This window comes from Taurulus bubalis (assembly GCF_910589615.1).
Source record: "Taurulus bubalis genome assembly, chromosome: 10".
Taxonomy (NCBI): Eukaryota; Metazoa; Chordata; class Actinopteri; order Perciformes; family Cottidae; genus Taurulus; species Taurulus bubalis.
In genome coordinates, this window is record NC_136598.1 from 8086437 (window position 1) to 8101430 (window position 14994).

The following is a 14994-nucleotide window of genomic DNA, read 5'->3' on the forward strand; positions in this document are numbered from 1 at the left end:
GTGGCGACGCAGAGAACCCCAGGGAGAGCATTACTCGTCACTATGCAGAGACAGATTGTCTGTCACCACTGACGGGAGATGCACTTCTTTGACTGGTTCATTCCCCAGTGCCCCTACAGTACTACGCTTAGGCAAGCAAACTAAACCACTGTAATGTACAGTAAGAGAGTTATTATTCTAAGACCTTGTGCTGTTGTTTAGTTAAGGAGGGATATTTAAATATATGGTGACAGATAGAGGGTCAGACGACGGGACTGTAAGGACAACACAGACACACTTTTTTAGCCACTTGATGACATAGCTGCCATTGGAACAGCGTCTGGCATGCTTGGGATGTCCCTGTTTACACACAAGGTTTCCGCTCACTTGACTTTGTTGTAGCCCTGTCAAGAGGTGAGGTGTCCACTTTAGCGCCAGTCAATCACACCGTTACACTCCCTTGTTTTCCAGACACTGCTCCTATTTTTTTTCTCCCAGATATTCCCGAAACAGTAGCACTGCTCATCCCACAGGGTGGAAATGAGAGGGAGAGGGATGAGGAGTAATAAATTGATATATAGAGAAAATCAGAGCAGAAGTAATATCGAAAAGAAAAAAAAACAGAGATAACTATGAGACATAGATGGAAGCAGGAGGATGGGGAGAAGAAATATTGCCATCAGTTGCCTCTGAATAATTCATAGATAGTTCATAATCGAAAAAGCCACTGCTTTTTATGATCTCATATTTCACAGCTAGTTTATGCTTATGAGGCCTGTTAGACAGTGGGCTGACACCACAGACTAAAGGAAGCGATATTAGATGTGGCTGTGATACCCTGGAGGGCATTGTGAAGTCTGTGTGGTGTTTTCTTTCCCCAACTCAACTGCATACACACAGTAGCCTCGAGGTCATCTTCCATGATCTGTCGCTCCCTCACATGTATATTTTTGATACCTGACCTCACGCCAACTAACTGTTCTATGAAACTTTGGCAGATCAGACCGCAGTGGAAGTGTACCACAGCATGTACACCCTTCAGACATCCTCGTAACTTTTGCTTTGTGTACGTCTCACATGAACACCTTTTCTTATGTAGAACGTCTGGTCAACCAAACACTTGAACGTCCTTAAAAGCTCTGGTCGACTCATCTCAAAGCCATCGCTCGTCACACAGGCTGCATGCTGAAACCACAGGGGGATGCGTGATGAAAGAGGGGGGCTGAGGTATTGAGCTCACATCCATCGCCACTTCAAAGACCAGCAGAATCTTTGCGAGCCACTGCTATTGTCTGGTGTGCAGGTGTGCTGCCTCCCACAGGCGCTGAAGGTCTCAGAAAAGCCACAGAGAGGGCTTGCTGAGATGCTATCTCTCCCATATACAGACAACATGGTGGGGACTCAGACAATGGAAGGCATGTGGACTCTGGTATTGCGGAGGGGGTGGAGAGGTAGGGGTTTGTAATCACTGCTAAACTTCAGATCAAAATGCTTGTAGAGGAATGTCATTTTTGTGTTTTAGTTTAAATATGTGCAGTGTTTAGCCAAGTCTTTCATCTGGCATAATGTGGCTTGAGTGCACATGTTTCCACCCGTATTCCAAAAAGATGCAATTCAGGTGGAATGAAAACTCCAATAGCTTGTCAAACGTCTGGCAATCTGGGTTGTGTTGAGGATCAAACCACACAATGTGTTTCAGCATTTTGAGAGCATCACTGTGTCAGACCAGCACGACCGATATCGGGCTGATATTGTGCAGTCTGATCGCCACATTAGACTTAGACTGCGTGCATGCTGGGATATTTTCAGTCCCTTACAACCCGGCAGAATATCACACTAAGCTCAACTGAGTGGAGGAACATTTGACGTCATCTAGATGTCACCCATATGGCCTGTGCTCCCAGGCAGGTCTCACCCGTATGATGTGAACTCTATTTTATTTTGCTCTTCTCCACAACAAACTGAACACCCTCATGTTCTGCTCCAGAGGGCAACAAGTCCTATCACATCCTCTCTCTGATTTGCTTTTTCCCCTTTGCTAAGCACAATGTAGCGTTTTAGCTGCACGCACTCTTATCATGGCTTTGTTGGCATATTTGGGACGGGGATAAACTAAACATGGATTTATTTGATGATTTGCTCAGAGGGGAGGCGGTGGCAGCATTTTGTGGTAAATTGTCTGGCCATGTTAGGCATGTCTTATCTCAGGAGAGCTAGGACGAGTTTATCTGTTGGCTGCGTCCTGACCTATCTGTGCTGTTGTTCAATTTGTTGAAGAGATACTGAGGGAGAGGATGATGGTTTTGGGGGCTTCCTCCCCTGCTTGTTGATCTCATACTCTTTCAGCCAGGAGACAGTTTGTTTGCTGGCACAGAAGAGTGTTTCATGTTTGCTCTCAGGCTTGCTTGTTGTACGCCCCCAGCTCTGCTGCTCTGAGGGAATGCGGTGAACCGGTTGGGTCAGCAGGTGCTAATCAGATGTACCACTGACCACACAACCCAGCCGCTCTTAACACACCGCTGTGTGTGTACACACGGCCACTGACCTCAAACACACACGGAACCCGTCACTCCCTCAAAACTGTGTGTGGAACTTGGAGGTGAACACACACTGCTATCTCAGCCAAGCGCCCAGCAGCCAACGTCTGCATGGTATTGTTATGTGTCATCATACTGATGCTTTCATTGTTTTTTAATTTAGTAGAAGAGATATCTCATTCCTCTTTGGTCGAAAAACTCAGACATCTGCCACTCACTCAATACTCACTCGACCCTGCATTCCCTTATCCTCCAAATCATCCAGCCAGTTCTTTCTCCTCCATTTCTTAAATTGCCTCTCCCCCTCCCCTGCTCTGCCCCAGATGGGTTCCTCTTTTCCTTTCAGAGTAATCTGTCTATGATTCACAGGGGCTTTTGGCTGACCACATGCCTGTGGATGTTGGGAGTGGCATCCATGTTTGAGTATGTTTTTTTTTTTTTATGAAGGGGTGAACTAGAGGTTGCTCCTTCTGTTGGTTGTCACTGCAGACACCTGCTCAGCAAAACAGTGCAGAAGAGGAGGAGAGATAAGATTTGAGGGTCAGGGTTCAAAGCTTGTACGTTGTAAAATAAAAATGAACATATACTGTATATAATTGTCGGAATAAATATGAGTTTTCTACTTATAGCCACAGCAGACTGGCAAACAAGGATTGAAAAAGACAAAATTAAATAGAAAGTAGAACCAGAAGGATAAGTTGCCCTTATTAAAATGAAATTGAAACATGCCAACGGCTGATCTTTAATAAATTCATTATATTGTACATTTGATAGGTTTCATACCATCCTCGCCAGAGCGCGTCTTCTTCCCAAGAGGATTAGCTGCCAGAGGAAGCGTCTTCAATGTGATTAGGTGTTCACATATTAATTTTTCAGATGTCAATGTTTTGCAGATCCATCACCAACTGTATTAAAGAGAGAGCCACCCGAGGGTGGGATTGAAAAGATGTGAGACCAGTATTTAATATTCTCTTTAAATATGTCCCAGTTAAGCCAGCAGTTGTCCACCATCTCTTAGTATTTTTTTCTCTGATATATTGTGTTACATTATACAGACATCATAACACTACATTATAAATGTAAAAATGGTTTCAGAAGATGTGATATCAATGGATAGCTGTATGGTTGCTTTTCATCTGACAGAAATTACTTGACTGGAGAATGATATTGAAAAAAGTAGAGCATCGCCAATGGTCAAACAATGGAGAAGATTGATTTGGAATGGCCAGGCCATGTCAATGCTGAAACCGAAATACAGTTAAAAAACAAAATCACCATACAGACAGTATATGGACCTTGACACTCCTCTCTATTCATCAGGCTGCCAAGCATGAACTCAGGGGGTCTAAGCAATAGGAAAGCAGTACTTCGGAGAAGGAAAATATTTCTCTCCCACTTCTATAAATCTAGTAGATATTTTAGAGTCCTCTCTGAGCAGAGTTGGTGCGGTAGCCTTAAATTTCCCCTGTTGCTTGGCTTGGCTTTGTCCCCTGGGGAGAGGGATCATAAATCAGCTCGCCAAGATGTTTCAGCCATGTTAACAGTAGCAAAGTATACAATAAAACAAAGAAGAAAAAACTATGAAGGAACCTTTTTTTTGTGTCTGTGCCTCATCTAATGAAAATGTAAAGATGGAAAATCCAGGGCTTAGTATCAGTCTTGAAACCTTACACAGTGTCAATTTCACAGGGATCAGGGTAATTTCTGGCACACTTACAACACTTTCTCCTTGGCATCAGCCATGCTTGGTATTGCATGTTGGACTGCTTGACAAATGTAGTGAAAAGCTCGAGCACCAAAGTGTTTGGCAATGACCATGAAGGCGTGCACACTCACATGGTGAGCAAGTGCTAAAGATGATATTTCACCTCTCTATTTCTTCCTGGCACACTATCTGTGACGGCATTCCCCTCGCACCGTATCTCTTGCCACTGTAACAGATCCCCTCTTAGATAGGGATATGGGCATCTTTTCATCTCCTCGGGTCCATCTGTGAGAGGTTAGGTTCCATGTGGAAACCATTGAAATGGGGACGGCAACTGATCAGAGAAAGATGTGCCCCTCTGGAGCTGCAGCACATGTTTGGACCCCAGTACCCTTATTTGCTTTGTCTCACCTCTCTTTAACATTCATGTGCCCTATATTTCTGGAGGACCCCCTCCACACACACACACTTTTAGTTAACCATTACAACCTTTTCCTCCTTTGTCCCTCTTCCTCCTTCCTTGCCTCTCTCCCTGTCTCCCCTGTGCCTGGTAAAGTGATTGGAGAGGGATCAGCGTGGTGGAAATGAAAGTGGCCATGACGAAAGACTGAGGGATCTGCTGTAACATTACATTGGATCCCCTTGTGTTTTTTCCTTCCCCAGTTTCCTCTGTGCCTGCCTGTTTCCCTCCACACAGGCACTATCGTATTACTCTTCCTCAGTCATCTCCGCAACAGCCGCTGATGTAATCCTAGTTTATGGCCCCGTCCCGACTGAGACGCACTGTTCTCTACAACAATCGCTCACTCCTCTATTTCCGAAACCTCTCTCAAATTAGATTTTCATTGGAAACAACATATATTAGGCTAAGATTTCCATTACACCAATTTACAATGAAGCTCTTACGCTTTGAATTAGTTTTATTTTTTATGATTATGTTTCGGCTTTTTTTTTGCCTGTATTAGAAATTCCAGTTGAAGATAGACTCTAAAGGGGACAATATGCAGCAAAGGGCTGCAGGTTAGATTTAAACCCAGGCTGCTGCAAAGGACCTTACTAGCCTACATATTTTACAGAGAACTTCCTTGCACCTCACATCCACTGGATGTCATTAAGTACACATTAATAAAGTGTAACCCAAACAGACTGGCAGCGTATTGAGTAGAGGGAACTAAAACACAAGCAAACACGCCTGCCTGCACATGAGGGATTGTTGTAAAGTTAGGGAGGTTACTATATTTAAAAAATATATATAATTATATAATTTTTTTTGTTTGTTTGTTTTGTTTTCTTGAAATTATGTTTACACCCCAACAACAATCAATAGGGTAAAATGCTGTGACAAAAAAGTTTTTCTGTGCCTGTTAATAATCCATCCAATCATTTTATTCTGCTTAAATAAAAAGATCAGACGAGCAACCTGCTTGTTACCTGCCAGCCAACCTACGCGCACTCTGCCCCTGTACTCAGTGCGGCTCCCAAAGTCTTCCACGAGCTGGTGATGCTGTTTACATGAAGAGGAAGGCCTGAAGGAACAGTGATGAAGGTTTGCCGACTTTCTCCCTAGATTTTGCTTTTAGAGCTTTGTGCTGCGAGCTACTTTTATTGAAAAAGAGTTGGCATCAATGAAATGTTTTTTTTAATTTTTTTGCTGATTTCCCCAATGTTACATACCCACATATTGCACACTGGAAGGTCCAGGCAAGCAATAGCTGTGTAATGTGTTTGATTTACATTATCTCTGACATGAAGCGAAGCCAGTCATTGTAAGAGGTCTCCTCACCAGCCCTGGTCCTGTTTGCACAGCACCACCATAGAATAACACTGTATCAGTCTCCGCTGTTTGTCGGTAATACATCTTTGTTTTGGGAAGATGAGCGAGGGACTGGGGAGCGTCCTGTAATCTGGTCGACAGATCTCGGGCTAATAGAGAAGGGAAAAGATCTGCAGCAGATGTGTGTGTGTTCGAAAATGCTCAGATGGGGGTAAGAGCCAGGTCAAATGGCACTCTGCAGGAAAGTGTGCTGTGTTTATGAATGTAATTTCTCTGATGGTGTGAGTTAGCAAGCTGACAGGCTCCTCTTACAGTACTCCTTCCTGCCTGGGATCATGTGCTATCCACCCTGTGCAAATGAACCCATACCATGGCGTGTCACATCAAATTAGGACCGTTTGTGATGACTGTGCCGCCCTGGCTGGTTGTAACTCATTTATCCAGTCATGTAACATCCATCTCTCTACCTTCTCTTTTCCTCTCACACACGCAGACGCCACACAGAAACAAACACACATGTAAAAACAGATAACCACACAGATTTTGGTTCCTCGAGAAGAAAAACAAGTTGCTTCACATCCCCCTCTCAGGCCAGTCATATCCAAGGGTCCCGTGGCTGGTCCCACACAGCCTCTTTGTCATTGCAGAGCCGAGGAGGGGTCAGACGTGGAGGAGAACCAGGGGGAGGGCTGGTGGGGCTCCAGGGGCTTGGAATGTTAATTGGGAAGATTGTTTTAATAAGCCCTCATCTTTGCAGATGCTGGGAGAGGGTTAGCCTGTGGGGCCACACAGACGGGAGGGCGGCTCACAGTGAGAGATTGTCAGCAAACATAACTGACACAATTTAAACTGAGCTGTGTAAAACACGTAGCAGGATTAAGGCACGAGTGGATAAAGATATTGCACGGCTCGTGGTGTGTTTATGCCTGCTTTTCTGGAGGTAAAGGGATTTACTGTAATGAGCGTTCTATGGTGACAAATGTGTGATCTGCATATACTGCGTTGTGTGAAATCCTATTACACTGTGAAGACTCAGACAGACTACCACAGTCTAGTAACGCTGAGCACAGACAGCGAAGAGAGAACTGCAGTGAGAAAAGAGTGAAAGATTTAGATGCAAAGAAAGATACAAAAAATAAAATAAAAACCCACTTCCCCCAAGTGCATGCTGATAGCTGGTTTTATGTCCAGGTTTTGAGATATCCATCTCTGAGATTTCGACCTCCTGAATGTTGTTCATGGTGCTCCCAGCATTGAATAATTACATTTAAGGGCAAAAATGCAGCAGTAACTTCTCTTTCCAGAATCAATCTTCCCATTACTTTGGACAATCCGCAACACACACTGTCAGCAGTTCTGTGGGAACATTTTTTTCAGTACAATGTTGTCCTTAAAGTGATAGGATGAGATTAGGAAAACACATGCACCATGCCAAAAGAAAGTTGCAAACAACATGCAGACAGACTGTATTAGACACACTTGTTTTTTTTTTCATATTATAGCTTGTGAGAGCGCTTTTGCATTTTCCTGACATGAAGAATGTTGCTTAGCATGTGGAGATGTGCTACTCGCTGTATATTACATTGATTAAAATGACTCTTCTTCTGCCTTCTAGATTTGTCTGGATGCCACAGCCACATTTCATGTTGTGTATCTACATAGGAAGCGGCTTATTCCTTTGACACGGCACTGAGGGCTAAGATCAGAGGCTCACTGCCTCGGTCTGTGTCGTGTGTGAAAGGGAGAAAGAGGCAGAGAATGAGAGAGCATAGTGTACAGGTGTACGTGTGTGTGTGTGCACTATAGTGTTACATCTGCCCTTTTGTATCTCTATGAAAAGACCTTCGGGCTAGAGACTTTGCGGTGAGTGGTGAGAGATATGTTTCTGGGCTTCTCATAGCCTCCTCGTCCTCAGGGAGTTCCACCTATGAACAAGACTGACACCACCGGAAGGCTTTACTCGTACAGCTCACATCTCTGTACCGAAGTTTGAGCCCAAACCAACCTGGCTTGCCAAATGAGGACATAAAGATACCCTTTTTATGTTCTTCAGTGTTGACTGTTGCAGTGTTGCAATACCTGAGTCATTAAGTCATCTTTTGTTGCGGTGGTGCAGCAAATAAAGGCAGCTCTCTAGTAGTAAAATGTGTTTATTTACCTGCTTCTCCCACCTCCCTCATTATTTTTACAGCATTGTGAAACTGGATGGAAACAGAGTGTATTCTATTGGCATCAGCTCTATGCTGTGTCAACGGAATATTTGATTTAGCTTAGCCTGCCGCTAATAAGAAAACTATAAATGTCTGAGTGCATTTTAGTAACCACAAAACTTGATGCCGTGTTTCCACAACAGGTAACGCACTCTCCTTCGGAATCAAAGCAGCCTTGAAATCACTTTCCTATGCAGACGGCGTGTACGATCTGATCTGTCAGAAGCTGACTAATCCATAAGTGGCTCGTCTATGTTGTTCAGTCATTACGTTTAAATGTGATAATCCCACACAGATGTGTATTACACAGTTTGCATTGTGGTGGTGGGTGTTCCTATTAGAATTATATGGGATTCAATTATTATTTTTTGAACAGAGTCGTTCTCAAGCTCTGTGTTTCTTTTTTTTCTCCGACATTCCTGCCTGTGCAGTCCCAGCACTCGAAACACTCTTTATTTTAGTCAAACTCTTGCTCGCCCGGCACTCCAATCACACAGGCACTGTTTATTGAACTATGAGGTGCCAAGTCACTCACTCACTCAGTCACTCACATAAACCTGCCTCCACGCTGCCCTCTGTGCCTTTCGCCGTGTTCACCAAACGCCATCTCTCTCTCTGTCTCTCTCTCTCTCTCTCTCTCTCTCCAAGCCTGACGAAAAGACGTATGACCATTTAAACAAACACGGGCACTCAATGGCCTCTCTGTCTGTGCGGCTGTGGGGGAATGGTTTCCTTTATGTGGTGTGTGTGTGTGTGTGTGTGTGTGTGTGTGCATGTTTGTGTTTGTTTATGTACAGGCATAATTGCTGTTGGATACTTATGCGCATGAGGTCTACATGTGTGTCTCGAAGTGTGTAACGTAGAGGCCGAAGCGCTGAGATTGAACCCTCTGCACTCGGCTCTCTGCTGCCTCACTGGGCCGCAGTGAGTGCAGATACGCCCTCTGCTGTGCCACCGAAAGGTCCACAAAGCCATCTGTACTTGGTGCGAGTGCCAGGTATAGACCGTAATCACCTGGCACAGCTCAGTGTGAATGCCTTTACCCCCCCCTCGCCTTACCCGCGCTTTAATCCGCACACCAACAGGGCCTGTGTGATTCATTCCCCTACATGGCGTGGTTTACATCTGTATCTGTATACATCTGCAGTCAGTAGCACATGGGCTGTTCTGGACGCTGATCAAAGCACTCTGTCACGGTCTCATCTGATCAGCAACGGTGGTCAAGATACGGTCATTTTTCAATAACATCGTGTTTTTCCAATTTTTATACCAAGTACGACGAGTTGAGAGCACATGTATGTCTGCGTTTTGTTTATTCACTACTAGACTCCTATAGTTTACAGAAGCTAATAGGGGCATCCTGTCTGGTCCAGTGACATGATGTCACATCTAAATCTGGAGGATGACCTCATGGCATTCAGGGCTCTGCAGGTGCAAACCCTAAAGGCCAGTCGGGTAATAGTCTGTCTGCTCTTGTTGACATATTTAATGGTGTCCACAAGGTGTCTTGCGGTGAACCAGACACTTAGGCTGTGACTCTGCAGATGTGACCTCATATTGAATGTCCCGGTTGTCTAGAAAGGTGCCATTGTTTTCTACATGATTTATCAATGCAATAGTTGGATGTAAATTCTAAATCTATAAATTCAATTCTAAAAGATCAAAACATTTTGGATTGGAGAGTGTCTCTATGAAGGCTTTATTGAGATTGTCCTTTATTATTTACAACTTTCCTTTGTGTCAGTTTGGTCTCTGTATTAGTGTATGTGTGGAGCTGTGGAGTTTATATCTATAATCATCCATCCCAGGCAGTATTATGCTGCAGGATAGGATCGAGTGTCTGCATGGTGGGCAGGAGGGCATGAGCTCAGAGCCTAGGAACGAGAGCCAGATTGAGAAAGAGAGGGGAGCCTGCCGTGTCCAATCTCATCCCCCTGGTGGTGGGGTCAGAGGGGGGGAAAGGGGAAGGAGCAAGAGGAGGAGGAGGAGGAGGAGGAGGAGGAGCAGGCAGGCAGGCAGTCTTCTCCAAAATACAGTAAAGGTCCTGTTACGGCTTCACACCAACCAGCAAAACTACATAGTTAAGCCCCTCACACACACACACACAGAGACTGTACGCACGCCACTGGCAAATCACCTGCAACAGCCTTTGCAATAGAGTGGCATGGGTTAACGCACCATCTCTCTGAGCTTGTTTTTGATGTAAGCTGCTCAGCGTATGTGAGCTGTCAGAGCGGTGAGATAAGGGGTCAAATGCTGAGAGGGGAGAGAGAAATGTAGAGACAAAGTGGGAGATACCTGGAGGGGAGAGAATGAGAGGTGTTTGTCCCACAGGACAGAGCTGGAGGTAAGGTGAGCGGCATCAATATGCGAGGGTTTAGCTGCGCTGTGAATAAGGCAGAGTTTTGCTTATGGCATAAGCAACACACATGAAGGGGAAGAGGATTTGTGTTGGACAGTAAGCAGAAATGTACTGGAGGGGAGCTCAGCCAATGTAAGCCTTATTCTAATACATGTGTCACTGGGCCATAATGGACAGATTATAATATGTGAACATGTGACAGTCTTCTTTACATCGAAATAGCATTGAAACATCCATTCCCTTTACTTAAATGTTCATTTATATTTAGTTGTTATCCAGGCGTTGACCCGTCTCCTGCATAGGGAAGCCTTGAATGGGAGAGAAAGAGCAATTCCATTGCAGCTGAGGCTCACGCATATCCATGCACATATGGAGCTGGTTAGCCGTTTGCTATTTCCTCAGTGTTTGTTGCACCGTCCATTCACCCCTGTCGTACGACCTCAGGTAATATCTGATGATGTTTGAGGCCTGACATTGTAGAAGCTTGTAAAGCAAATAGAGGGAATTTGATCAGTTTAGAAGAAGCAGAACGATTTTCCGGAAACCAGGAAGAGAGACAAAAAGGAAGAGAGATAGATTATCTTTCATCATATGCAGCAGCTTCTTTCTATTCTCTTGCTTCTAATGTTCTTCTTGCTCTCTCTGGTTCCTTTTCCCTGCTGTTATCATTCATTCTGTGTCCCTCAAGGGGCGAGCCATGCCCATTCTGTTTCGAGGAAAAATCCAAAGCCAAAGGCGAGACCCATGCTGTGCGTCTCTGTGCAGGATTGACTCCCGGTGCCTTCTGATAAATCTTTAATTCCCTGGTGGGTCTGTTTTTGTATCCCTCCAAAGATTTGAGGGGAAGCTTGTTGTACTTGGTTTAATTTCCTCAGAACAAAGCTCATCTGATCTTCCCACCCAGACTTGTGTGTGGCATTAAGTCTTCATTTTCATTAATGTTGGAGGGGCAGCACGGGAATCTCATTTTAATTTGACATTTAAACATCTGTTTTCAATTTCCTGAGAAAAAGAGTGTGTGTGTGTGTGTGTGTGTGTGTGTGTGTGTGTGTGTGTGTGTGTGTGTGTGTGTGTGTGTGTGTGTGTGTGTGCGCTGCACAGGGGATACTTTGTGGGGGTGATGAACCTGGGAGTTTTTTTTCAGAGCTGAGAGCAGCTATCTCAGCTGACCTTTAACGGAGGGTTTGGATGTAAGAAATGATGGCAGCTAATTGCGTTAGCCTCAGCACAGCTCCAATTTGCTACTGTGGACCTGAGGAGTGATTTATTAAGCTGTACTGAGGATTGTAGTGAGACTGGACTTGGCAGGGCTCAACAGATGTATGCCAGTGCAAACCAAAACTCTGCTTTGATATATATGGTTGTTTTAAGACGGTTGTCGGTTTGTCTTGCAGCGAGGCGTGTCAGCCAGATGAGATAGGATGCGTTTTGCTCTTGGCCGACTGAAAAGAGGAAATGCAATGCAGAATAGATCCCTTAGGTTGACAAAGGGTATTGATATCCGTCCAGGTCCGGATATTCACTCTGTTTCATCCCATCAGTGGCATGTTAGAGCAAATCCAGGACGGACAAAGAGGCGTCTTCATGCTGGGACCTGTGACTCCGGCCCATTTCCACATATTAAGCCACAAACTGAAAATCTCTCCGTAAACAAACATCCACACACATTGAGTTTGGCCCCCTGTTAATAGTGTAGGAAATATTATCTGCTAAGGGACAGCTGCAGGCTCACTAGAGAGACAGAGTAGGCTCATTATCCCAAACACAGACACAGACTACACCACACACACACACACACACATTTTTAGGACAGCACGCAGAGAGACTCTACCCATTTTTTTCACCCAATTCTGGGTCCTAGAACAGGAATAGTTCTGGAGGCAGGCGAGTAGGGCCTTATGCAGTATGTATACAGGAAGGAGGAAGGCTGGATGCTTTATTTAAACCAGGGGGGCCAGAGGCAACCGATTCCACCACAGCTCCGGATCTGGACTTTTGATGGAAGTGTTGGGGCTTTGTACCCCATCCAGATCCGTGTCCGTCCGACCCTCTGACAGACTGTCTGGCTGCCTCGGTTTCCCTCCATCCCAGAGGATTTTGTTTTCCAGAACGCAGATGTTCGGGGCTGTCTGCCGCACCGCTCTCAGCTGTGTTTATAACAAAGAGGTGTTGGTGTGGAGGAAGAGAGAGGGCAGCGAGGTGAGGGAGCTAGTGCTGTTAAGGAGGGGTGGAGTTCACTGCGCTGTTGGTGTAAACACTGGATGATGCCAGCTATCCCTCGGGCCCCCAGCCAGTCGATACAGCATCCCTTCTTCCCTCTTTTCCTCCCGACACATCCCTTTTTATTTTTCCAGAGGGACAAATGCATCTGCATATTAGATGAAAGGGTTCCAGTAAGGCCAGCAGGGGAGGCAGATACCCACTGAGAGGAGACCGTGTGCACTCAATGTCACAGTTAAAGTTACTGAACTCACTCACCCAAGCGTATGTTACAAGCTCCGCATTAGCCATGCTGGACAAATTGAATGAATGAATAAATGAAAGTTAATTATGTCATGATGTTCACTACAGTGTAGGTATTCTTGATTAAGAGGATTCTGCTCAGATATTGTCAACAGACGATGTAGAATGTGTGTACTTTTCACAACCAAGAAAGTCAGATGTTTGAACATTAAAAAAAATGCACTTTTAAATCTGACATGATCCAGGGCTGACTGGCATCTTCATTTTTGGCCTCACCTTGACTCTCAAGGCCAACTATTTAAATAACAGGTGGACATTGCTGATGCATATAGAGACAGTGTTTCTTCAGATGGAGCTGTTGCTCTCAGGGATCGGATGTTTGGTGTTTACGTTTGCATTCCTGCATGACTGTATCTGCTTTTAACCATACCAAATGAGCTCACACACCGCGCAGCTGCACCGCTGAGTTTGACTTGGATCAGAGTGAGTGTGAGAGAAGATTTAGGGGGTCACACATTAAAGTGTTATTCATCTGTGCATGTGTCTGTAGATCTGTACCTCCTCCTCATACGGGGGTGGATGAGTGGCAAAATACCGGAGGAATCCTTTTGAATTGTTTCTGGTACAAACTGTTCCTATTTTAAAGAATTGAGGCTCGGTAATGTTACAGCTGTGTGTGTGTGTGTGTGTGTGTGTGTGTGCGTGCGTGTGTGTGTGTGTGATTAAGCAGTAATGGACTGAGGAAGCTATTACCACCTCATTCCTACTGTTGAACAGAATTCCCACTGTACGTTACGAGAGGCAGAGGGCAATATCTGGACTCAACATTGTGCAATTAAGTGCTTAAGGGGTTTTAGTCAGGAATCTGTTGGCTGTCAGTAGGTAAGAGGTCCTGGGGTGAACCTGACTTTGATCTGTGACTGCGGTGACTTTAGAGCGAGCTGAAGAGCGCGAGGCAATAGAATGCAAAAGCTCGGCTTCATCCCCAAAACTCAGACACAACCCTCTTCACATTACTCTTCTATACGTAAAAACAGTTCACACACTGCACTGACCTTGCAGACTTTGTGTGTGGCCTGAATTTCAGCTTGAAATTTACAAGCGCTATTTTCATAAGTTTTTATACGTATAGAAGCTGGGGGAATGATTACTGGCACACTGTCTGCAGAAGGGAGCCTGTGGCGTTTTCATTACTTGCTCCCCTATCAATAAACCTTCAGTTTATCTGTAACACTGGAGACATGGGGTCCCGAGATATATTGTTGTTCTGCCCCTCCAAAAATAGATATGCATTGATCTGCTTTGATGCAACTAACTACTGGTTAGTAATGATATTGATGTGATATTCTGAAAAAGGCCGGCAGGGAAAGATTTCTGATTTTATGTGCGGCTGGTTTTGTAATTTTGCATTAAGCCCCAAATGAAAATCTGAATTGCTCAGTTCATCTATTTAAACCTTCACATCTATTCACTATCAAATTTGTACCAACAAATGAGAACTAGGGATTTGAGGAATATTTTATGTAGAATAATGAAAATCTATGGCTGTGTCGTCTTTTTTTTTCTCAATGCACCTCCAAGGGAGAAAATCAATGCAAATAAGAATCACATCATACCAAAGTCCTTAGGAAGGCAGCGATGGTGGATTAGATCTAGATTTTCATCAAAGTGAAGATAGAGCGAGTGTATGAGTGTGGGGATGAATATGAACTATCAGGGAGAGATGAAGAACTGATGATGGAGAGGTGCTCATCATTGTATACTGAAGTGTGCGTGTGTGTGTGTGTGTGTGTGTGTGCGTGTGCGTGCGTGCGTGTGCGGTATTACATGAAGGTCTGTGTGGTTCGATCAACAAAGAGGAAGGGCATTGCTATTAGAGATGTTGATGGGCACAAATATTGGTTCACTATTGCTGTTGTTAAGCTTATTGACAGTGAGGATATGTAAGCAAGTAGGCCATTGAA

The 14994-nt window shown here is 44.6% G+C and overlaps 1 protein-coding gene across 1 annotated transcript in view; it reads left to right on the forward strand.

Moving 5' to 3' along the window:
• Window positions 1-14994, forward strand: part of robo1 (roundabout, axon guidance receptor, homolog 1) — a gene marked incomplete at its 5' end in the record, with an annotated part of 156103 nt that overhangs the window by 99067 nt on the left and 42042 nt on the right. The window lies entirely within an intron of this gene.